The 23,829-nt window shown below is 45.1% G+C and overlaps 1 protein-coding gene across 1 annotated transcript in view; it reads right to left on the bottom strand.

Moving 5' to 3' along the window:
- The window catches only part of SH3PXD2A (SH3 and PX domains 2A), a 253,851-nt gene that overhangs the window by 153,894 nt on the left and 76,128 nt on the right, over positions 1 to 23,829 (bottom strand). The window lies entirely within an intron of this gene.

The following is a 23,829-nucleotide window of genomic DNA, read 5'->3' as shown; positions in this document are numbered from 1 at the left end:
GCTCTCTTTGTGGCAGAAGAAAACAGTATCTGCCAGCATTATTTAGTCCATGAAATGTCTATGAAAAAACCCACAACATATATACCACACCCTGCTCTAAACTACTTCTGCCAACAGGCAATTATACTGATCCATAGATTGTGAGATAAGAAACTGGACTAAGAAATCAAATCAGATCCAAAATCTGAATATGTGGCTTTGACTTTGTCACGATTACACAATCTGAGAGGTTAATGAAATGGCAGCCTTTGACAGTCCAGTAGCAGAGTCTTGAAGTTCCCCCCAGATGCAGCTCCTTTTGGCTGCCTTTTCTTCCATAGCTGCTAATCTGGAAGGTGTTAAAGCCTTTTGTTTCAGACAGGAGAAAGTGGTTTATCTTTATCCCCAGTTCTGGCAACAAAACAGTGTGTGCTGTGAGGTAAAGCCATTTCCTGGTGCCACCAGTTTATCTCTCTGGGTTCCCTGCGGTTATCTCATTACTGCGCTGGTGTTGAGCCATCCCTGTAGGACGTGATACCTTGTGGTCACAGGGGAAATCTTCAATGGGTGTCCGAGACAGTCATCTCACCTTGAGTAAGTTAGTCAAAAGCTGCTGGAGAAGGAAAGTGACACTTCTATCTCCCTGCACTGACCCACTCTGGACACACCAAAACATTCTTGCTTTCCTGTTTCTCTGTCTGGTAAATGGTGAGAATTACCTGCCTCGAGGATCATCACACTTTACTTGTACTGCATAACTACAGTAAGCTGCTTTTTTTGGGGGGAAAGAGGTGGGGGTAGCTATGGAGAAAGGAGTAGTTCCTTTCTCAGTGCTTCAGAAATGCTGGTGTGGGAGATCTTGGTATTTTTTTTGCAACTTTTATAAATATACTGCAAAGAGAAAACGACATTTTGGAAACATTCTCGCTTTCTGTCCTTCCTGTTTTCAGTTCAAGCCATGAGTCGAAAGTTGAATGGGTGACCATATAAAAACATAAAGGAACCAAAGACTTAAACACATGAAAGATCTCCTGTAAATGCAACTCAGCTTTTCTAAAAGTAATAATAAAGAATGTTATATTAAACAGAGTATGAAAAAGACCCCAGGATATGATGAATCTTAATTCAGTCCTTAAATGGAGATGGAAAATATCAGGATGACTGTGGTGTTAGGACAAAACAAAGCCCAGAAGGTGCTTCCATTTTTATCCCGTCAGCAAAAGGAAGATTTTCCTTCTACTATTGGAAGCTGGAAAAGGCTCAATGAGGCCAGTGGGGAAGATCTGTAGCTGCCCAGTCCAATATGGCATTCAAAGCTGAGATCTGGAGAAGGCTGGGTATTTTAGAGCACCATGGAGTTGCAGTCAACAAGGAAAAAGAAAGAAGAAAAACAAGGACACTCTGCAAACACATCCAGTTCTGATGGGTAGCAAGGAGGGACCCCCTCACAAATTCTGGAGGTCCTCAGACAGAGAAGTCTCATTGACAGAGCCACTGAAGTACCTCTAAGGAGGAACGGCTTCCCAAATGCCCAGCTTCTTCCCTTGTCTGGGAAGATAGACCATGCTGACAGAAGCTCAGTCAAAGCCACCACAACCGACCAGCAGGAACCACTGCAGACCCAGTGCAAGTTACTACTGCTTTCTCCAGTTCCCTCTTTTCTCCTGGTCTTCCTCTGAAAGCAAGGAAGGTCCCACAGGACTGGAAAAGGAAGGGAATGTGAGAGGCCCATGTTGTACACTCTCTACCTATTCCAAGTGAGTGCAGACCCCATCAATGGAAAGCCTAGCCTAACAAGGGAGGTAGGGTCACCATCAATCCAGGGAAGGCAGAGAGCTGGGCAGCAGGAACACATCAGACAGCAAGGAGCCCTCTGGACGGCACTGGAAGGGAGCATTTCACCCAGCACCAACATCAAGTGGGGAAGTTCCAGAGTGGCTGGTAAATGCAGAACAGCCCAGGCAATTTCCTCATGAGGGTGGAGTAGTGGTTTATGTGCCACTTGGCTTTTCCTCTGGGAAAAGCCCCACCTCTAAGGAAAGGATCTATTCTGTGGGAGTACGTAGCGTGCCGCTTCCTCTCTCCTGAATTTTACTGCAGCTCTTTTAAGCCTCCTCAGGCACTACAGCCCCGTTTTACAAAAGGATGAGTGGCTTTTAACCATGCTGCAGCCCAGCTAGGAAATGAACAGGAAGTCTGTCTCAATTCAGATGGGAAGTCGTAGGTTACATGAAATGATGCTGCCTCATGCAAATATTTCATTCACTGATGTGCCAGGCTTGGACAGGGCCAAGGGAGGTCTGGCACATGATAGGAAGGGCTCTGAGGACAGCAGCACTTGGAAAGAGAGACGTGGGAAAGACACAGGGCTCCAGCCCTGCTGCTAATGCAGGATAACAGTATTTATTTTTATCGTTTTTTCTTTAAAGAAAATATTATTCCTAGGAAATTAATATGGATAAGAGGCAAAGTATCAGGTTTAACATCGTAGAGGACATCTTAAGTCATCCCTTCATCTCTGTGTGTATATATATACGTAGTCTTTAATTTCACGACCACACACCTCTTCTCTCACAAGACCTAAATTTCCTCCTGTATACACAGTGGGTGCACAAAGTGGGAGTAATAAAGCTATGCAGGAGACTGTCTATCTGGCAGCTGCTGATTCTGCAAGCTTAAATGTATCCTCAGAATATCACTTTATTCCTGTATCACCTCATACTTGGAGTATCACAGACTTTTAACAAGTGCCACAAGGCCCAAGAACAAACCAGTTTAAATACATCTGAACACTCTGGTGTTCCCATTAGCCCACAGCCTGTGTTGAGCACACCAGAAGGGTCCACGATCTAATGCTTTGTAATAGTCACAGATGTGGTTTGTATAGGGAAGAAGCCCAGCTCCTAGGGGGCTTGGTGATACTGGGGAGCATGGTCTCAAGGCAGGACAGCACCAGGCACCACCAGACAAAGAAACACTGCAAGTCCCTGTGGGGATGCCTAGCAGGAGAATCCTGTCTTTCCTCTTCAAGAAAGCAGGACACAGCCCCTACAACCACAGCAGATGCCAGTTGTCAGCAGCCACTGCCCTTGACTGGTGATTTGTAAGGCTCCCAAACAAATCTCCTGATCACACCTTTCACCACCAAGGAGAGGTGCTGCATATCTAGGCCCTGAGACCTTCTAGAGATGCCTTGTGATCTTCCCACCACTGTGCCAGTGGCTCAGCCCCGAGCTGCCAGCTCTGCTGCTCCTTTGGAGCCAGGCAGTGAGCGGCAGCTGCTGCAGGGGCAACAAGGAGGCAGGGAAATTGTTTTTAGCTCCTTTCCAAATCTGACAGAGAACAGATTCACCTCTTGGTCTTACTCTCTGATTGCTGAGCTTGAGTCTCATTTCCAGGTATGTCTGGGTGATGGATTGGCCTAAGGACACCAATTGTTTGATGCAAACAGCCTCTGCCAGAGACTAAGAAGATACCAAACCCACTATCAAAGGGATGATGGACAAATGCATACTGACATTTAATCATGAATTCCAAGCACCATCACCACACTTCAGAATGCAGTAAGTGAAGCAAGCCATATGATAAATACTCTACAGTGGACAGCCTGAAGACTAATGGGAGCATTAAAAGTACTCTAATGTCTCATCCAATTTACGTTTAAAAGAGACATGTCCTGCCTTTGACTACAGAAGCTCCAGCTGTGGCGGTTCTGTCAGTTCTGTCTCCCAGGAGCAAGAAAGAACTCCTGCTTCTGCCTCTTCATGTTGTTCTTGTTACTGTGCTGTTGATTCTCCGCCTTTTTTACCTGAAAACTGGGAGGTACCAAGTCTGTATGTATTGCCAAACAATATGTACAACCTCAGATCAACTTCTCAGAGGTACTTGGGAGATGAGGTCAGACTCTTTTTGCAATTACACTGCACCAGTTGCATCAGTAAACAAAAATAAAGAATTTAGCCCTCATACAGTTACAGGTTCTCCTTTTGAGCTAAGCAGCTTCTTCCAGTGTAACCAGAACTATTTTGCTGTTCAAGTATTTTTATGAAGGCTTCTAATTCTCACACATGGCTGTTTGAATTATTTTTATACACCAAATAAGCACAGGCCTGCAATCAAATATGACATAAATTGCCCTCAGCCCATTTAAGCTGTGACATCCACCTCAGGGTCCTGCCAAAACTTTCGGGCACCTAACACACAGTCTATCCCCCAAATGGAGCATTTAAACATGCACTGCCACCTTGAAGTGTAAAACAGACACATCAACAGCACAACACTATGGAATAGAACAAAAAACTATTTTTCTCATGGAAGTATGTGTGATTGTCAATCAGATGGCAATCTGATAGCAGCCAGAAGGGAGGTGTGTTCCTTACAAAATAATATCTTACTTTTAAATGGGGATTCCAGTTTCCATGGATTGTTTCACCCATTATTTCCTGGAGTCAGAAAGTCAGTGCCAGAGTCCTAACACTGATGGCATTTGCTCCTGACAAAGAAAGGGGAGGGAAATGATTCATAGTGTTTCTCGTGACAGAGTCAGAACTGTTGGCTGCACTTGTCTTGCCAAAGAGCCTCAGCTGATAAAGGCCTTTGCTAATCAGCAGGAATTACTATGGAAGGTGACAAGAGGTGATGGAGACAGATGGGGCAGCCAGGAAAGCCACATAAGCAAAAACTATATTGCCCTGAGATGTGGGGGATGGTGGGGATAGTGTCTTCCTGCCCTTGGATCCTGTTTTTGATGTGCATAAGCTGCAATATTAAAGAAAATCACTGAGAAGCAATAAAGCATGGGAAGTAACATGGCTTGTATAAGAATAGCACCAGGAAGAGAAATCTTGCTCCATTAGAAGTGATAAGCAGAATATGCCCTTATGTGAGTAACTACAAAGGGAAACCAAAGACAGGCAAGTGGTGAGGCTCCATTCCCTTCCAAAGAGCTCCTACCTCTGAACCTGGCTGTTTTGCAGTGTCTGGAGGGGTGGCCATTATCCTCCAGGGACAACACCATCGGCTCTAGAGCTTTGCTAGGACACACTTTGGGAATTCAAGCATCAGGCAATTCAAGCTGGAAGGAGAAAAGCCACGAGCACCAATACTGAAATTCAGAAGTGACAGATGGGGCCATGGGGTCCAAATCTCAAGCTCTGTTTGTACAGTGTTTTGCATAAGCCAAGAACTACTTCATATTGCTCTATGTCCTGCTGCTATGACCCAAAAAACCTCCTATAATCTCCTGTAATCCCCCTCCTCAGATGCCCAGCTTGAAGTCTCCCACATCTCCAAAGCAAGGCAGGAATCAACGTGTAGGTAAATTATACAGAGTTTGGTCTGAATTGGGCAGACAGAAGTTGTACAAAATTATTCTTTCAATTTTCTCACTGTGGGGCAGCTCCCTGCACATTGGTCTGTGAGCACCAGCAAACCCAGAGATCCATCACCTCACTTAAAACAGCTTTACCACCAGAGTACAGCGAAGTGAAGCAACTACCCCACACAAGAGGATCTCAGTATGAGCACAAGTCTCCAGAACCCTTAAAACTGAACTTCCCAGTCTGTGAGTGGTTGCAAAATGTTGGAAGTGTTGATTCAGTGGGTCAGGCCTTCAATTTCTGCAGTGAAATCAGTGCCTTCTCAAACTACACAGCTCAGCTTCTCCGAGTGAAAGTGAACTCGTGTAATTGCTGGATGCAAGTGCTACATTATCCTGCAAACAACCAAGGGCTCTTAATTGCAGAAAGCAGTCAGTGTGTCTGAGGGCAGAGGGAGGAGGGTGTTTACACCTGCAGCCAGCAACACCACCAGCTGGCACACCCTCACCCGAAGGAACCAACGTGATGGTAATTCCGAGCCCCACAGAGATAAAGAGCCAAAAGAGGGTCAGGTTTTCAAAACACCTGGGAAACAATGCCTTAGGAAACAGCAGGGCTTCCTCACACAGAGGACGCAGGAGTGTACTGCTCTTTGCATAATCTTAGCTACGCTGGAAGCAAAAGGCACAGAAAACCAGGAGAGCCTATGCAGATCCAAAGTATCATCCTTATCTATGCATGCTTCTCGCCTAAGATAAGAATCACTCGTTTCATTTTGTTGAACATCCTCCAAAAAGATCCATTTCCAAATATCCAGGACCAAGTCATTTAATGTGCAAAAACAATGAGACTTAAATAATGATCAAACTATCTAGACCCTACACCAAACTGACCAGAGAAACATCAACCACTACATCTCACTGCTGAAACACTTGGTTTTCCTCCTGGTGCCACTGTCCTGTCTTCACCAAGGTAGTTAGTGGCTCCTAACCTGTGATTTCCAAATCAGTAGTGCTCCATAGTCTGCAGAGCTATGTTCCAGCATACCTTTCACTCCCTGGGCAGTGTTGGAATGATGTAGATCACTGTACATTGGCCCAACAAGTTTGGGAAGCAGCAGTTCCTGTGGGTATTATGCATTTGCTGGTGAAACTGGTTGTTTCATCTAAGCTGCTTCAGTGCCTGACCCCTGAGAAGGAAAAGGCAAGAGCCTCTCAAATGCCTTTGTGCCACATTAACCATAAAAAATACTCCTCCTAAAGGGCAAGACCATGCCCCCATAGCTACACTCATAAAACTCTTCTGCTCTTTCCAAACCCACATCAAGTACCATCTTGTTCACTGGCATCTGGTAAAGTCACCAGGAGTCTTCCCACTGACACTTGGTGGTATGGACCCTCAGGAAAGGACCATATGGTCCCACCTCAATCTTTTGAAGCAGAAGCCTTAAGGAACAGAGCCTATTAAAACATTTGTGCCGTCTCATGAGACCTGTAATTCATGCAGGAGTTGGTGTGACACTAAGCCTGAGACACCACCTCAGAGGCCCTGGGCCAGCACCAGTCTTGCCGACAAGGAACCTTTGGGCTACATCCACTGGGACAGGAGACCCTACAGCAGGGTCACTGCAGGGAGATGGATGTGCACCACACCCTTGCCAAACTACACTGGAAAAGCACACCAAGGTCCCAGCCACATCCTCTGGTGTGATGGGCAGTAACACTGCTTGGGAGACTCCACCCTTAAGCTGGTTGGGAACGGGAGCTGTGAATAATATCTGCACTCATACCACGTAGATCAAAGTTATTACAGGGAGGCTGGTCATGCAAGAACGCGGTGCTGCAGCGTGTATTCTTACAGGAACATTGCAGATGGAAATTGAGGGGTAGGGATGCAAAGGTGGCTTCAAAAGGTCACAAAATGAGCACACACTAATGAAAGCCATAAAGCCAGTCCCTAGACCCCTCTGCTGATCAAGTGCAGAATGAAAATACATCTACCTTGCTATCTAGGGCCAGAGAAATCTTCCTGTTCATTTATTCTAATTGAAAACAAATTTTAAATTTCTGCCACAAAAGAGACAGAACTCTCTTCAGTGGAAGACCTTGATTAAGTCAGCTGTCAGGTTACACATGTCCCATATTGTAGGAAGTGAAATTCAGCAGCCAGATTGGCAGGGACAGTGCTCCACAGAGCAGCTGTGGTATTTGGAAGGCACCAATTAGCACAGAAATTAAACAAACAAACAACATGGCAGCAAACAAACTAGGTGTCTGTGCTTGTCAGAGGCTGGAACTCAACAGTTTGGATATCAGAGAGCTGTAGTAAGAAATGAAATCCCCCGTGCTTAGCAAAACAGAGCACTGTTCTTGTTTCCTAAATCAAAGTACTCTCCTGGAATCCTCCAAGTGAAACTGCTGACTAGTTTTAAGCTGAATTTTCACTAGAAGACAGTACAGAAGGTACAGAAGGTACAGAAGAAGCTGCTGAACGACAACCAGACCAAAACTGGCTGGCCTCTAAGTCAGGAAGCTCATCTACAGACCAAGACACCATCTCAAGCCACAAACATCATCCTCTGGTTCCAGACACATCTCTTTAATATGTCCTACTTTATGTGTTATTAAGACCATCTCTGGTAGGGATTTCCTCTCTGCTGCTCTGACCCCTGATAAAGCTACTGCTGTTTCAAAGGCTAACAAGCATGCACTTCAAAGCAGGGATGACCAGTTTCTGTGCTTCAGAAGAAGGGAGATAGGGCATTATTTCCAGCACATGTTGGGACTCTTGCTGGTGCAGTCACCTTCACACCAATCTGTGCCAACTTCAAAGCCAGACCTGCACTCCTTGCCCCGCCTCCTCTGAGCCCACACTGCAATAAGCCAGCTGAGACTTGTGACCACAGGTATTGATTGGATCTGGCTGAGATGGAGATGATTTAGCAGCAGAGCACGGTGCTGTGCTTTGTACCTGTAGCTAGAAAGGTGTTGATAACACCCCAGTGTTTTGGCTGCTCCAGAAACAGCACTCACACAGCCTCACCGCTGGCTCTCTAACACTGCCATCACCACCACCAGAAGGCTGGGATGGGCAAAATCTTGGGAGGGGACATAGACAGGACAGCTGACCCAAACTGACAAAAGGGATATTCCAAACTACATGATATCTTCTCAGTACTAAGAGCTGAGAGAAAGGAGGAGAAAGGAGGGGCATTCATTATTTATGACACTTGTCTTCCAGAGCAACCATTATACATAATGAAGCTTCGCTTCCAGGGAAGTGGCTAGGCATTGCCTGCTGATGGGAAGTAGAGAATAAATCTTTTGTTTTCCTTTGCTTCCACATGTGACCTTTGCTTTCACTTTATCAAACTTCCTTTATCTTGACCCACAAGTTGTTTTTTCCCATCTTATTTCCCCCCTGCCTGTCCTGCTGAGGAGGAGAGTGATACAGCAGCTTGATGGGCACCTGAGGTCCAGCCAAGGTCAACCCATAACATCACACTGCCTGATGAAACAGCCTTTGGGTCAGGTCTGTGGCCAGGCCACCCAGTAGCACTTCCTCTCTAATTCTTGACCATGAAGCCACCCCTATGGCCCCTTCCCAGCGGATGGATGAAGGGTAACCCACTCCTGTGGCAGGCAGTGGACACGATGGCCCATGCGGGCACAAGCAGCCTGCACCAACATGAGCCAGTTTCTGGTCACTTGGCTTCCTAGGGACAGCAAAGCTCACTCAGACTGCTCCACCTTGGCTGCACGACTCCAAGCGCTCACACCAGCACTTATCATGGCTCAGCCGATGCACAGGAAGAGGGGAAATGATTTTATAATTACTTATCTGATAACCAGCCTCCTTCACACCCAGCTCCTCTGTGTGTGAGCACGGCAGCCGCTTCCAGCTCAGGCCACTTAATGCAAACTACACTCAAGTGTGACTTGGCAGCAGCAGTGCCTGCTGCTGCCAGAAGACGGTGGAGGACAATCTGAAAAATTCCTCTCAGTTCCTTCACGTGCGTAAATGCAGTGTTAATGCTGCAAGAGGACAGAGCTGCTGCCCTGGATCTCAGGATGCTGAGCATCTCCAGCTTTCCAGGGCCGCCTTCTCCTGGGTTCAGCAAGGTGCTTATGTGTGACCAGAGGAAACAGCACTGTCAGATGTCAACAGCTTTGCCCACTGCAGAATAAAAAGCCTCTTTCAGAGATTAATGCTCTGAGCAATTACTTACCCCATGAAAGGAAAAGTGTCTTCAGCCAAGGTGACACCAGGACCCTGGGACCATGCACACTTTTGTTTCCCTTTCACAGTTAATATGGGCTTTTCATTTCCCAGGGAGAAGAAAAAAAGGTGGACTGGAAACTACTGTTTTGCTATTTTTTTATTTTAATAAGGATCACTGGGCCAGCAGCATAAAAACATGAACACAACCCCAACTTTATTGCTGAATTAAAGAAAAAACACTAACATGAATAGGCACAGAAATCTGAATTAGGAATGTGAGCTGGTAATTACTCTTTTGGGCCCTGATTAATTGCATTTGAAGCCACAGAGACACTGAGCCGCCAAACGGGACTAACTGCTAACAAAATCTACCCCACAAACAAACCTGTCTTTCTCTCCCTGTGCCACCACACAGGAATGGCAGCTCCCCAAATGCCGTCTGCCTTTGTGTCCTGGTGTGCAGCGCTGTTCAGGTCTGGACAGAGATACAAAGTCACACTATTGGGTACCTCAGATAACCCCTCTGAGGTGGTCCAGCCTGCAGACTTGTGGTCTCCCAGCAGAAGGTCAGGAATGGACAGATGCCATCTCCTCCACCTCTAGATGGAGGATCACTATCTGTGTGTTTAGCTGCAGCAATTCAAGAATGCAGCTCCACTAGTCGTTGCATTTGGTTGGGTCAAAGATCTCTGTAACCCAACTCCCTGTCTGCAAGAGTGGACAGTAAAAGATGGGCAAGAAATTCAAGAACAGGATACATGTAATGAGAGTCTTCTTGTGATACACACTTTCTATTCCTGCACAGCAGAGCTTAGACATATAGGGAATTAGGAAATAACTTTCAGCAACCAATGTTGGCTTCATCCTACAGAAACTGCTCTAGCACATTTTTGAACCCACAGATTTGTGGTCCCTATAGAGTCCTCTAGAAATGAATTTCATAATTTAATCACACAGTTTGTGATTTCATCCTTCCTTTTGTTCACTTTAAGCTTGCTTTTCAGATTTCACAGGCTGCACCTGGGTTTTGCATTCTGAGAAATAAAATTAATCATGTTTTCCTCACTCTCTCAAATTTTTGGTGATATCACAAACTACTACTCTATCCCAACCATCACCTTGTTCAAGACTGAAGACTTTTAGTCTATTTATTCCTGTCCTACAAAAGCCAATTCACCTCTGTAATCATCTCTATCATCCTTCTCAGCACCTTACTTTATTACGTACACTTTCTGCAAGGCAACACTAGACCTGCATACGGTATTTGCAATGTGGGGAAATCTTGGATTTCCACAGCTGAAGCTCTGTGTTTTGTTCCCCATTCTTTGCCTAATTCTTTTCAACACCACCTTTGGCTTTCTGACTGCTGCTGACTGTTGAGCTGCAGTTTTCATGGAAACACCCACAGAGCTACTGAAATCTTCCTAGATTGCAACGGTTCTTCTCCCCCTCTGCCCTCTCCACTGCTTTGTGCTTACCACCACCAAACTGCCTTTTTACCCGGTATAGTATGAGATCCTCCTCCAGCGTTTTTCAGTCAGCTCCAAATTTGAGTACCCTAAGTGAATTTCACGATCAGCCAAGTTACTTATATCACTAGCACCTCCTAGGCCAGATCATTCAAGAATCCCTGCTGGTAAATCCATGTATCTTTTCAGACAGGAAGTTCTTAAGTCTTCATCCCCAGAAGATGCATTGTTTTAAAATGTAGGCTCATTGACACCTGTTAGCTTTCAATCCCCTATTTTAAAAACTTTTCTCTAACACTTTTATTTCAAATGCCAGAAACCAAGGATTGTTGTTAATGTCCTCAAATGCCAAAGCATCAATCCTTAAATGAAAGCTCCAACCTGGCAGAAAATAAGCTTACAGCCTATGTCAGTCATACATCAAATAAGACGAAAGGCTGTTAATACAATTATCTTCTTATTGCTATTTTGGGAGGCACCGTAGGTTTTGACGGATCTGGAAGTAATTGGATCTCTTAAGCCATAATTTACGAGCACGTCTGTCTTGAACAATTTTCCACATGGGAAATTAATCACATTCTGCCTAATGGGAGGAAAAATATCCCTTTGCAGTTTGAATTGGATTTGCCATGGTCAATTGGATGTGGGATTCCTCTTTATCCCTACTCACAATCTGAGGTGTAGTGTTGCCATCCAAGATTAACTATGCTAGATTCCACAGATGAAGGTATTTCACTGATGGGTGATACTTTTATGCAATGCCTATAGTGACATAAGTCAAATATACCAGCATGGCACAGCCACAGAATGGGATTGTGACAGGTGTCAGGAATTGTAGATAATTATTGCAGAAACTACCTCCCAGTAAATTTCAGTGGCAGCTGCTGTACAGTCCACACATATTTTGGTGTTAGTCCTGTGAAAAATAAATAATTGGGCCAGGTTTAGGAAGCAGGCGGTACATCTCCCTTCACCAGCAGACCAACACAGATCACTTGGACCCAGCTGAGCTGAAATGGCTCATCTGCCACTCAGGACTCTACTCAGAGATTCAGCTCAAGCCACCATGGACCTGCATTCCGATTTCAATGTGAGGAACAAGTTTCCAAGTCACACAACTTCCTAAAAGAGTCATGGTCCTGGGACGGGTACCTGTATCTCAGGTACAGCAGAAGTGAATTTAGTTGAGGCAATGGATTGCTTACTTGAAATCACAACACCAGAAGCTCCACTTGGTAGAGAAATGCAAGACTTCTCAGCAGAGTCATTGCCCATCCAAAGACACAACCCTGGGCATGAGGTCCTGGGACATGTGACTGGATGCTGAAAGTCACTAAATGCTGGAGCAGTGCTGCAGCTCTGAATGACACAGGACAAGGTATCAATGGCAGCTCAAGGACTCACAGGTCTCATGTACCATGTAGACATTTATTCCTGACAGTGAACTTCTGCAAGACACCACAAGGAATTGAACTGAAGGTTCCTCATGTGCCAGGCTAATGACTTGTCGAGAGGCTGGCTATTCTTTGTACCTCCACTGGCAGTCAAGAATGAACTGTCCAGAAACTGGGGCTGGCCTTCCCTAAAGCTTTTACTGAAATCATTTGCCAAACTTCAGGTTTAGATTTTAATCCCTTCCTGTGTCATCATCAAAAACCCATTGTGCAGAGCAGATGTCCTGGTGCCGATTCATCTCTGCTGCACATCTGAGAGACACACTTCTTGGAAAATCCCAACTTGTTTATGGTTCCAGTGGAAACGGGGTGAGAAAGAGAGACTCGGAAAAAGTGATGGAAAATGAACCAGGAAACTAACACATCAGCTGGCACGGAGATAAAGAAGGTGTTTCCAGGTAGGAGGAAAAGATCCGTGTCTCTGGAATCCATTGACTTTGCCATTAAGAAGCTGAACACAGAGTTACTCAATGTTTCTTTAAGGGTGAAAGACTAAAGGAAAACAGGATGGCTTAAAGTAAAAAAGGAGTAATCGTATGACTGGAAACTATGAGTGTCCCTAGCCAAGCACCCAAAGCAACTGAGTAATGTTCATTAGTCAGTGACTTTATTGGTACTTGGGACTTTCGACTTCTGAGCAAGATTTAGACCAAGAAGATATTCTGGGGCATGCTACTCTATTTATGTTTGCATGGAATTCAGCCTCACCCCGCATAATATTTTTCCATGCTGATTTAGGCAGAACCAGCCCTCACTTTTTCCCTTTGCAGGGTAAGAGTGGGTCCCCTTCTTGGGATCAGCATGGTGGAAATGCCACTTCCCAACCAGCAGCGTGAGGGCAGAAGAGATGGCTGAAGAAGAGTGGTTCTCTTGCAAAGAATCTAAAGATATTTTCCAAAGTATTTATTCACAGAGCAGAAACCCACTGTCCCCGGCACAGTACAAACACAAGACAGTCCCTGAGATTAATTTGTTCACAAACAAAATCCTAGGTGTTCCACTGCGGCTTTGAACAAATTAATAAGGAGCAGAGAAGTGTCGAGCACCTGAATTAACACTGGGCACCTGTGCAAAACAAAATCCAGGTCATACCTCAAAATTACCTGACTGCAAGAAATACAAAGCATCAAAGGCTGCCTGTTCAGCATATGCTTGATGCTATACTTGCCACAGCAATGGTGGGCCAGATTCAGCTACTACTAAGATCCTGTGAATGAAGGGATGGTTATAGAAAGAGAAGGGAATTGGGACCAGTGGAGCCAGTGGGACCAGTGGAGCCCAGCAGAGAAATTTCTCAGGCACCCAACAGCCCACACGATGTAGCAGAACCTTCCATTGCACTCATCCGCAAGACAGACAAGAGAGTATTTCCTGCTGAGTTACATAAAACCATGTGGCTGCAAATGGATTTGAAAGATTGGGCTTTTTCCTTTTAGACAGACAAGAAGAAGGAAATAAAAGCATTTCTTGCAACTGCTGCAATGATTGCTCTGTGATATGAAGCTTTCTGAATGCAGTATTCATACATGTACACTTGAAAGAGCACATGCAACTGAGGGACTGGTGGTGTGGTGACACGAATTATACTGGTGCCACTTACAAATCAGAGTGGTGTTGTCCAGAAATCATGAAGTTTTGATTAAAAACCAGAAGCAGCTTAGGAAAACATTAGATTTTGACAAGTTTCTACTACTGGGTAGACTAAAATCCCTCTTTTTGAGGCTGAGATCTTACAACCACAAACTACTGACCCTTCACATCCAACTGCTGCACACTCTGAATTAATCTTCATCACAATCTTTTCATCATGTGGCTCCAAAGAAACAAATCACAGAAAGACAGCATGAGAGCTCAAGAGACCAGCACATCCATTACCCTGATTCATGGTACAATCAACTCTAACTATGGCACTGCTGGGGAAGTCTGTTTAACCTGTAGTTACAGACCTCCAGAGCAGAGAGTCCTTACCTCCTCAAGCCATCCAAAATCACCTCTCCAATGCACTATGACAAGGAAGGAGGATGCACATTCAGTACATTTAAGACATGAAGAAAAGTTTAGGCCTCACTCACCACCTTACTTTTTATGTTATTTATCCAGGAAAAGTACCAGATGGATCTTTTTCACAGGTGTTTGTCTTGTTCAGGAGGCGGATTTTTAAAATTTTTCTCTGGATAACTCTGTTTTCCACATTGCTTATTTTAGCTCATATTTTATAAATTTTTGTTCATGTGCCAAGAGGGCAAGACAGGTGTATTTCAGATACTGCACTGGAGATTAATTAAATAACTATTACTTGAAAAACAGGGCACTCACATGAGCTTTTTGGAAATATGAAAACAAAGAATCTAACAAATTTCTGGCATTTTGAAGGCATATAGAATATTTTATTTTTAATGACAAGCAGATCAGTCTCCTGCAGTCAGATCTTTAGACAGCTCAGCTTCCTGGGAGTGATTCAGGAGGGTCACTTCTGAGTCAGCTCAACCAGTCAGATTGCTTTAGATCATCTTATAACCCGCAGAAAACCTGCATCAGTAACGAACCACAGCATAAACCCAGAGCCCCCAAGGAGCCAGAGGCATCACAAATGGGGAAAAGAAAAAGTTTTTCTAGGCCCTTTCCAGGCATTGCAGTAGGGAAACACTGCAGAAAGGCAAGCAGGTATTTCCAAATGGAAAAGCCATTAATGGGAACAGAGTCTGGCCCTAGGACTCGTACGGATCAGAACCAAACTGAGTGACATCGGAGCCGGCGTCTCATTGCTGCGAGTGAGAAACCAGCCCAGCTGCGCCATGAGATTAGAAACACATGGAGCATCAGTGAGCCCCTGGGACACAGCAAACCATTTCAAGCCATAGGTGAGAGGAAAAAAAAAGAGATGAGCACGGAAGGGACAGTCTGACAGTCCCTTCATCATGTGCTGGCATTGAGATGGACCCAGAGGACTTCAGAAAGGAACACAAACACCTGCACTGGCTACTCTGCAGCACCAAAGGACCTGCGTGTGGCTCATGGGGCTGAGGAAGCCAAGAGAAGCTGTGTCCTTGTGCCGGAAACACACTATGTGCAAGGACAGAAGCAACACACAGAAGTTAATGAGACTGAAGAGGATTATCCCCTCTCCCCAAGGGTCCATGGGTAAATACAGGTTTTCCTGCAAGCATACTGCCACTTAGGGTGATAGCTTTCCTTCCACTGTATTAAAATAGCTAACCAGTTTGAAACAGAAGTCAGATTTCCAAACACACATGCACAAACACACACCAGGAACACACTGACACTTCAGAAAACAGGAGTCAGGGTCAGATGACACTTGGGCTCTTCTGAAAATTTCCTGCTGGAGCTTTTACACTCTAAAACTACCCTGAAATAATTTGAACACTCCAGGCAGAAAAGCCAGCTGCTTTCCTAGGTCAGCCTGAGACCTACTCTTGAGAACCTTCACTTGCTCACCCAAAATAATCATGTTCTTGGGGTGGAGGATTTCACTGCCTTCCCCAAGATACAAAAAAAGACCAGTTTGTGACCCCCATATGCCAATGGGAGGCTCCCTGTCTGCACCAGCCTCTGCTTGCATGAAGCCTGGTTTTATAAGCCTGAGAGCATTGCTTTGAAGGAGGACAGAATGGGAATGAGAGACTATAAATCACCTGGGAAGAGCAGTACTTGGCTCTCTGGACCTCCTCAGTCCTACACCCCCACTCTTCTAGTGTGGTACCACTGTCAAGAGAAACTGTGGCTTTGGCAGCCTAATCTAAAACAGACTCCTGTGGGAAACAGCTGGACACTGCCAGGGTGAGGGACTGAGCTCCCACTACTTCCACCCCTTCAAAAACCCACTGCAAAAATCACAGATCACCCTGAGCTGCCCCACCAAACGCCTCAACGCTCTAATGCTCAAATCCTTACTCCCTTCTTGCACCCACCACCCTCCCATCCTCTGAGGCTGCAGCAGTGAACCCTCCTCTCTTTATTACACTACTGCACACAGCAGCAGCCAAGAATCAGTTTTTCCTTTGCAAACGAATCAATTCACCATAATGTAGTAATTTCACTCTCTGGTAATTAAAAAGCTTAAGCTCCAACTCACACTTCGAAGCATATGCTCAAATGGGAGGAAGACTAACAAAAACAGTCAGAGCCATCATCAGAACCACCCCTGTGAAAGGCCTAATTCCCTATATTGCTTTAATTAAAAGTGGATGAGTAGCAATCTCTCAGCCCAGAGACCTCTAAGAGAAATAAAGTCAATCTATAGGCTTATGAAAATAAAACAGGAGGATGGAAACAAACACAAAAATCCTGCCAGTTTTAGGGCTTACCAGAGGATTATAACATCTGGACGCTCTTTTCAAGGGGAGGTGAACCGAGAAATGGATGGTGTAGAGAGGAGACAACCACGCCTTGAAGTGAGTATCATGCACAGGGAGCTGTTGATGGGAGAAGAGGAGCAGAAAGCTGCAGAGAGGCAACAGCCTTGCCCACACACTTCTGTCCTCATGGCTGCCTGGAAGAACACTCCTATCTGCTGACACCACAGAACAAAGGACTTGGTTGAATTGCAAAAAACCAAAAATGGGCCCAGGGGAGAAAATCCAAATAGATGATGAGTATAGCTGATCTCCAGTGAAACAGAGAACAAGTAGTGAGGAATAATCCATAAAAGCTAAGTATTTATCATCATTCTTACAGCAAGACACCACCCTGCTCCAGAGGACATCTGCAAAAAGATGTGAGCATGGAGGCTTTCAACACAGCAATACCACCAGTCAGGGAATAGGTCACTACAGAAGGACTTTACTGCTGCAGTATTTAAGTGCTATGCAATGTTTTCTGGATTTGTTCTTCTATTGCCACAGGGAGATACGGCAATTCTAGTTTGTCTCCCTTTTTCCCCAGTACAATATGTGCAGAGAGTCTGGGGGTAGATTTGGACTCTCTTTCTTCTACTTGAGTCCCCAGGTCTTCTATTTCCTATTGGTAAAGAACTTCTGGCAGTGGGGAAAACTAGGGACACATCTTGGGCAGAATTAGTAACTAAATATGGGCTTAACTGGTGATTCCCAAGTTCATACCCTGTGGGTAGGGGGACAGAGAGAAATTGAAACCAAGCCCCCAAAGTGGGCTCCAGCCCCCCTCAACTGGTCCCACATCCCCAGGGTAAGCCTGTATGGTAGTGGGTGCAGGATGTCATCTTGGGCTTTGCTGGAGCAGTGTGGACACATGGATGCTCACAATGAACAAAACTCTTTTCCACTTGGGCCAGAGAAAATTAAAACCTTGTGAAAGTCACTTTGTCTTAGAAAGAAAGCAAGTTTACTTTGCTTAGCTTTATTACAACTTAGCCTTCTTATCAGTCTGATTTCATTCTTAAGTCATTTTAAACCCTAGTATCATATAATCTGGCAGCTACAGTGATGGGTTTTACACAGAAAAACAGAGGGAAAGGGTTTTCAAAAGCACTCAGACCCACTGTGACTGCTCCTGCTGAAGTCAACAGTAAATCCAATGATACCATTGGGAGCAGAGGTCAAGGCTGAGCAGGCTTGACACTACAGAAACTTATGGGTGGGATTTTCAATCTCTTCCAAACCGATTACTAATAACAAAGTATATTAAAAGTAAAGAGCTAAGCTGTGACCCTGAAAATATTTACATATGTGCCTAGCTCACAGATTGTAAGTAATTATGGGAGGCCTGATTTCTCTCACTTTCTTTAATGGAAGCCAGGAGTAAGGGCCCAGATGCGCGGAAAACCTGGCTCACGGACAGGGTCAGTTACAATGATTTTGGTGGAATTACTCAGGCTCTGCAGAGACTTTAAGCATGCACATGGAAAGACTTCTTAGAAACACCAGGATCTTCCTAAACCTTCAGCTGCACAGTGACATGCAAACACACCAAATGAGAGACTGTGATGGTGCTGGATAACAGCGTTAAAATCCACTCTCTTCTAATCGACTGTAGCAAAACTTGGACCAGAAAATGAAGACTAGTTAAGAACAACTGGAGGGGTGTGTGTGTTTTATTATTTGTGCAGATCTAACATTGTGACATGCACTAACCTAACTTCAAAGGATGAAACGTCATTATTACAAAGCATTGCATTGAGTATAACCATTTCCAGGCTATTATGCAAGCCCAACTGAAATAATATTATGGGTACAGGATTATTCTTGTTCTCTATTAATCCCAAGAGGAAGAGGGATGTGACTTATTTTCTCATCCTGACAAATCATCTCAAGACACTGCTGAATCAGACATGTTTGCAGCTTAAGAGGAAATAAGTAAAAATGTTCAGCTTTTATTACTAAGTTTGAAGATTCATTAACAGGAATGTAAAACTAAACCTCATTTAAATCCCTTCATTGTTCACAATATAAATCCTTAGATTGTGTAGCTACACTGGAATGAGAAAAAAAAAAAAAAGATTTAGAGGAGGTGACCTTCCCAGCTATTAGTTTCCAGGCAGTTTTACTCCCAGGTTCCTGCACAATACAGCAGTCTTCCCTGCAAACGTTTCAGGGGAAATGCTTTACTTGCATAAAGGCTGCAACTGTTCCCACTGCAGTGAAGCCATAAAACTATTGCAGTTGAACCAAAACCTGATAACAGCTTAATGGCATAAAGCAATATTTGGACTAAATTGAGCCTGATCATATCACTCTAAAGTTCTTTTCCAAGTTAAAAGACTTTTATTTATAGTCTTTACTTACACCCAAGAGACTTTGACATATTTTAACTAACCTGCCTTCCTTGTCTTCTTAACCTTGGTCCCTTTCCAAGAAAAAAAGATGTCTTCTGACCACGAATGGGTTTGATTTCCAGGAGCAGAATTAACCCAAAACAAATCCCTTGTGTTTATTCACTGAGTGACGGTGCATGTTCTGCGGAGTGAGCTTAGCCAGTATTTCCTTGATGAAAGGGGTGGAGGGCAACAGGCTAGAGTTACCTCTCCTACCACATCAACCACTTCCATGAAACAAATCTTTGAATCCCACCTATTCCAACTCTTCTGGTTTCACAAACAGCACTGGGAGAGCAGACTACAGCCAGACGTACCAGTGGATTGGTGTCACTCCTACTGGGACCCACTGAATCTCCTCACACACATCACTCCATGCTGACAGAGTCACCTCAGGCTGCTGCACTGCAGAAGCATGGCTTAGACTGTGCAATCCTGGCTACAAACACAAACTGGACAAAGCAAAGCACACCACAGCCTTCTCTTCACCTGCTGGGTACACACAGGAGGGACTTCAGAAATGCCCTGGTGGTCAGATACCACTGCAGCCACCACCACAGCCAAGGGAGGCTAATGCAAGGACAACTCAGCAGTATTTAAAGACCACAGAGTCAATTCACCCTCTCTTTGACAGGAATGGAAAAAACAACATTTTTGTCTAGGGTAAGGGAAAGAAATTGAAAACAAGTATTATATCAGGTTGAACACGACCACAAGAAAAGCCTTTTCCTGTCTCTGAGGGTCTTTTTTTTGCCTTGTGCCCAAAGGTGTTTTCAATCAGATCTAGTGATGTGCCTCCGAGCGCCTCCTCTGCTCACAACACCGTTCACATCTGCTCCAGGCCTGGCTGGTGGTGGGCATGTGACATGGTGATGGCATCACACAAGATGCAGCAGTCCCCAGGTCTGGACACCTCAACTGCCTGCAGCAGCATTACCCTGGAATGCTCTGTGTCTTCATTTCCCAAACACCCTTTCCAGAGCTCCTCTGCTCTCTGGGAAGGAGCAGGGGTACCTGTTACCTCACTAGCAGAGGTACCTCACTGCCTTGGCTTTGTCAGACTTTGTTAGACCAAGAAATGGGAAACGAGGCCCAGGCAGGTGATTCAAGCAAGCTCTTAGTGGTCCAGCAGCACATCCCTGGCCATGGGAAGGAGCAGGGAGCAGGTGGGGTAAGCAGGGCAGTATCACACTCCAGCGAAGCAGCTTTTGCGTGGCAGACAGTGTCCTCCTTCCAGCTGCAGGCAGCTCACTGCTGGCTCTCCCAGCCCCTGTCACCATGTGCCAGAGCCAGCAGCAAGCGATCCCTTCTTCTCCCAGGCCCTAGAAGAAGATGGGGGTTGGGATATTGTGCAAGAGTAAATATTTACATAGCCAGGGCCTTCCTTCCCCTGCCCTGTATTTTCTCCCCTTCTTAAAATGTCACAGATCAGCTGTTTCCATAATTGTGCAGGAAATGAGTTCCCTGCTGGCTGGCAGCTTAACACTCACGTGTGCTGGGTCTACTGTAGCTGCACTGCTCACCTCTGCTGCTGGCCCCTGCATCCACCCAGGATCTTTGGAGGATGTGGCCAGAGGGGAAATGGGACAGTCAGGGATGTGGCCACAGAGCTGCCTGTGGCTGTGGCAGTCCTTCTCACAGCTGCAGCTTAGAGGAACCCCTATTCCCTAGTCCACGGGTCAGATCAGGATCCCGGGAGACCTGACACTCTGTTTATGCCACTTCAGAGCAAACATCCAAACCAGACTAACAGAGTTTCCTGCCTGCACACAGCGGCAAGGGCACTCAGGAAATTCAGGCATATTTCAAGCTTGAGACTTTTTCTTTGTTCTTCGGACAAAGCCTCGTTCACTGGAGATGTTGCTAAAAGGATTATTATCTATAGGAGACTTCTTTTCCCAAGAGGAAATCTGCTAAACACACAAATCTGCATTTGCTATGTTTTGTACGAGGCAGGATTAATACAGGAACATTCTTCCTTCTGCTCTCCGCATCTAATGATTTAAATAGACCAGCCATGACGACATTGCCCTGTGGGAATAGGCCCAAATGCCTTTCTCCTGTACTCCAGCCTGATGGTTTTACTCCTGGCCTGAGATAATACCAAACTACCCCGCATTTGGTGAGAAGAGTTGGAAGAATTTGGTGGGAATCACATCCAACAGTGCACTCAGTGAAAAAGTGAAGTCTGTCCACCAGCCTGAACACCAATAAAACCCCATCATGGGCAAACCAGATTGCAAATGTTTTGCATATTCCAGGTCAGCCCTGTGCTGTTCAGAGCCCTGAATACAAGAAGCACCCTGCAAGTCTGAACTTGCCAACGCTTAGGATGTACAAGCAGAAGGAATGTAATTTTCTGCTCTTTATTTAGAGGTGGCAAAACCCTGATAGAAAATGACATGGTGGAAGTGCTTAACTTCAGACCCACGGAAATTTGAGGGCAAACATTAATTACCTCAATCCTGCGTACAAGCCTGGGGCCTGTATTAGCACCTCTCTGAATGGAAGAAGCTCAAGAGGATTGAATTTCCCACTTCTAGGACTTTCTTTCCTTTCGTCATCTACCTATGCCTGGTTTCCTCTTTCTAATTCCCACGTTATTTCCTTCTCTCTACCTCAGCTTTCCCTTTAAATGGGACTAAACTGTAAGAAAGAAACCCCACAGGGGAGTAGACACTGCCATGGGTTATTTCATTATAGTGAATATAGATTAAGTTTGGCAAATCCCTGCCTGCAGTATCCCCTCACTCTGCTGCTGAGTATAAAGATCCCCTTATGAGTAACGACAAACATGTTCATGAGAGCCTGGAAAAAGCTGCATTGTGGAGCAGGGAGGTCTGCAAACACACCAGACTAGAGAACATCACCACCTAAAAAGCTCAATAGATAGAGAAAATAAAGTAGGAGAAATCAAGCAGCAAATTCCCAAGTTCATTGCTTCCAATCTACAGGAAAAAAATAAAACACAACCTATTTTAAGCATGTGAGTGTATAAATAAATCAGATGGCCCAGCCAACAGGCAAAGTGGGTTGAAAACAGATTCAAACATAGGTCTAGACTGTTACCTAGCTGTGAATCTCAGCTGGGCTCGTCTCTCCTGTATTGCCCAGGCAACTTAAATCTGAATACAACAAAGACAAGATCAGGTAGATAAGTAATATCCAGAGGGAACATCTAGAGCCTGTGGGGCTGCAAAGCCATCTGAGTCCCTGGAAAGCTTGACTCCTGTGTTAAAAAGCACTTTCATTGTATGGGCCATTTGTTGATGGATTGTGGGAAAAAGTCAGATTTCAAACCAGAGAGGAAGACAAGCAAACCCTTATATAAAGTCACCCTCTCCCCAGTCTGTGGGTTGAATGCAGAATGCTCTCAGACTTACTACATACCACCCACTTTAGATTACAGACTTGCAGAGCTATTTTTAAAAAGTAATTATAGTAGTAGAGGGCACACTCATCTGGAACAGCTGCCTGAGGAAACGACGAGCCCAATGTAGCTCAAACTGCTTTTCAAGTCTATAATCGTGTTTATTTATTGCCTTTAAAAACAAGAATCAAAATCCAACTAATTTCTGAGTAAAAACGTCTGTATATCTCCCTAAGGAGTCCAGGCAGCTAGACTACACTGAAAACCTTCTCTGGCCATTCAGTCTAGCATCCAGAGCTGAAAAAAAAAATAAAGAATCCCCATTAGCTCTGGCTTCAAGGAAACCCAAACCCAAATCCCTTTCCATTCTTTGTTTTCCCTTGAAACTGCGGCTTGATCATTACAAAATCCTCATCAGGAGATTCAAGTGGTCTAATGAGAGGCACATCATGTTTTGCATATGCTCATTTCTGCCCAGAGGTGGTTTCTGGTTGAGCAAAACAAGAGTTCTTAACCTGTGTGAGAAGAGTGGGTTTACAAGCCCCAGAAAAAGATTCCATAGCTTTTTCTATTCCAGCCCCTCATTTCAGCTGTCAGCTGGTGGATTTTGGATCTGTATGATGAGAAAGGACTCAGAAGAGACTGAAAGAGAGAAAAGAGGACCAGGTACTTGGGCAGATATAAGGAATATTTTTCCCCTCTTTTTCTTCCTTTTGTAATGGAATCAGACTCTTGATTCATGCCCTACTAATGCCCAAAGACCTTCAGAAGGCCTGACCTGTGAAACAGGCTCAGCATGCAAAGCCAGCAGCCCCATGCACTCCAGTCCGTGGGGCTCCTTACAGCTCCCTCCTCAGCAGCAGCTCTGAAAGCTGGCGCTGGCCATGCCTTTTCCACAGCTTTTTCAATAGGCAGCAGCCTTAGGGCATCCTGTGACCTCATACTTGACGACTTGTCTTTCAACCAGAAGACACTTAAACCCTAAAAATATCTCCACGGAGCCTAAAGAAAAGAATATGCTTGTTCCCCTCAAAATCATCAATCCTCCCGCCGCCTGGCGAGGAACAGCCGCTTCCTCCCGGCAGCCCCTGCTTTCCCTTCAAGCTTGGAGCCGACAGGAAATCCATTCTCCTTTTGAGAGAGACAGGAGATGAATTTTCCACAATAGCTCTCCTAGCAAGGCAGAAAATAGAAAGACACAATAGAAACTGCTAACTCAAACAATAGGAGCTGCTGAAGGGCAGCTCACCAGAAGCTCAGCATCACCCAA

This window comes from Corvus moneduloides, chromosome 8 (genome assembly GCF_009650955.1).
Source record: "Corvus moneduloides isolate bCorMon1 chromosome 8, bCorMon1.pri, whole genome shotgun sequence".
Lineage (NCBI taxonomy): Eukaryota > Metazoa > Chordata > Aves > Passeriformes > Corvidae > Corvus > Corvus moneduloides.
Note: the sequence above shows the minus strand (reverse complement) of the source record. Positions and strands in the feature narration are given on the sequence as shown.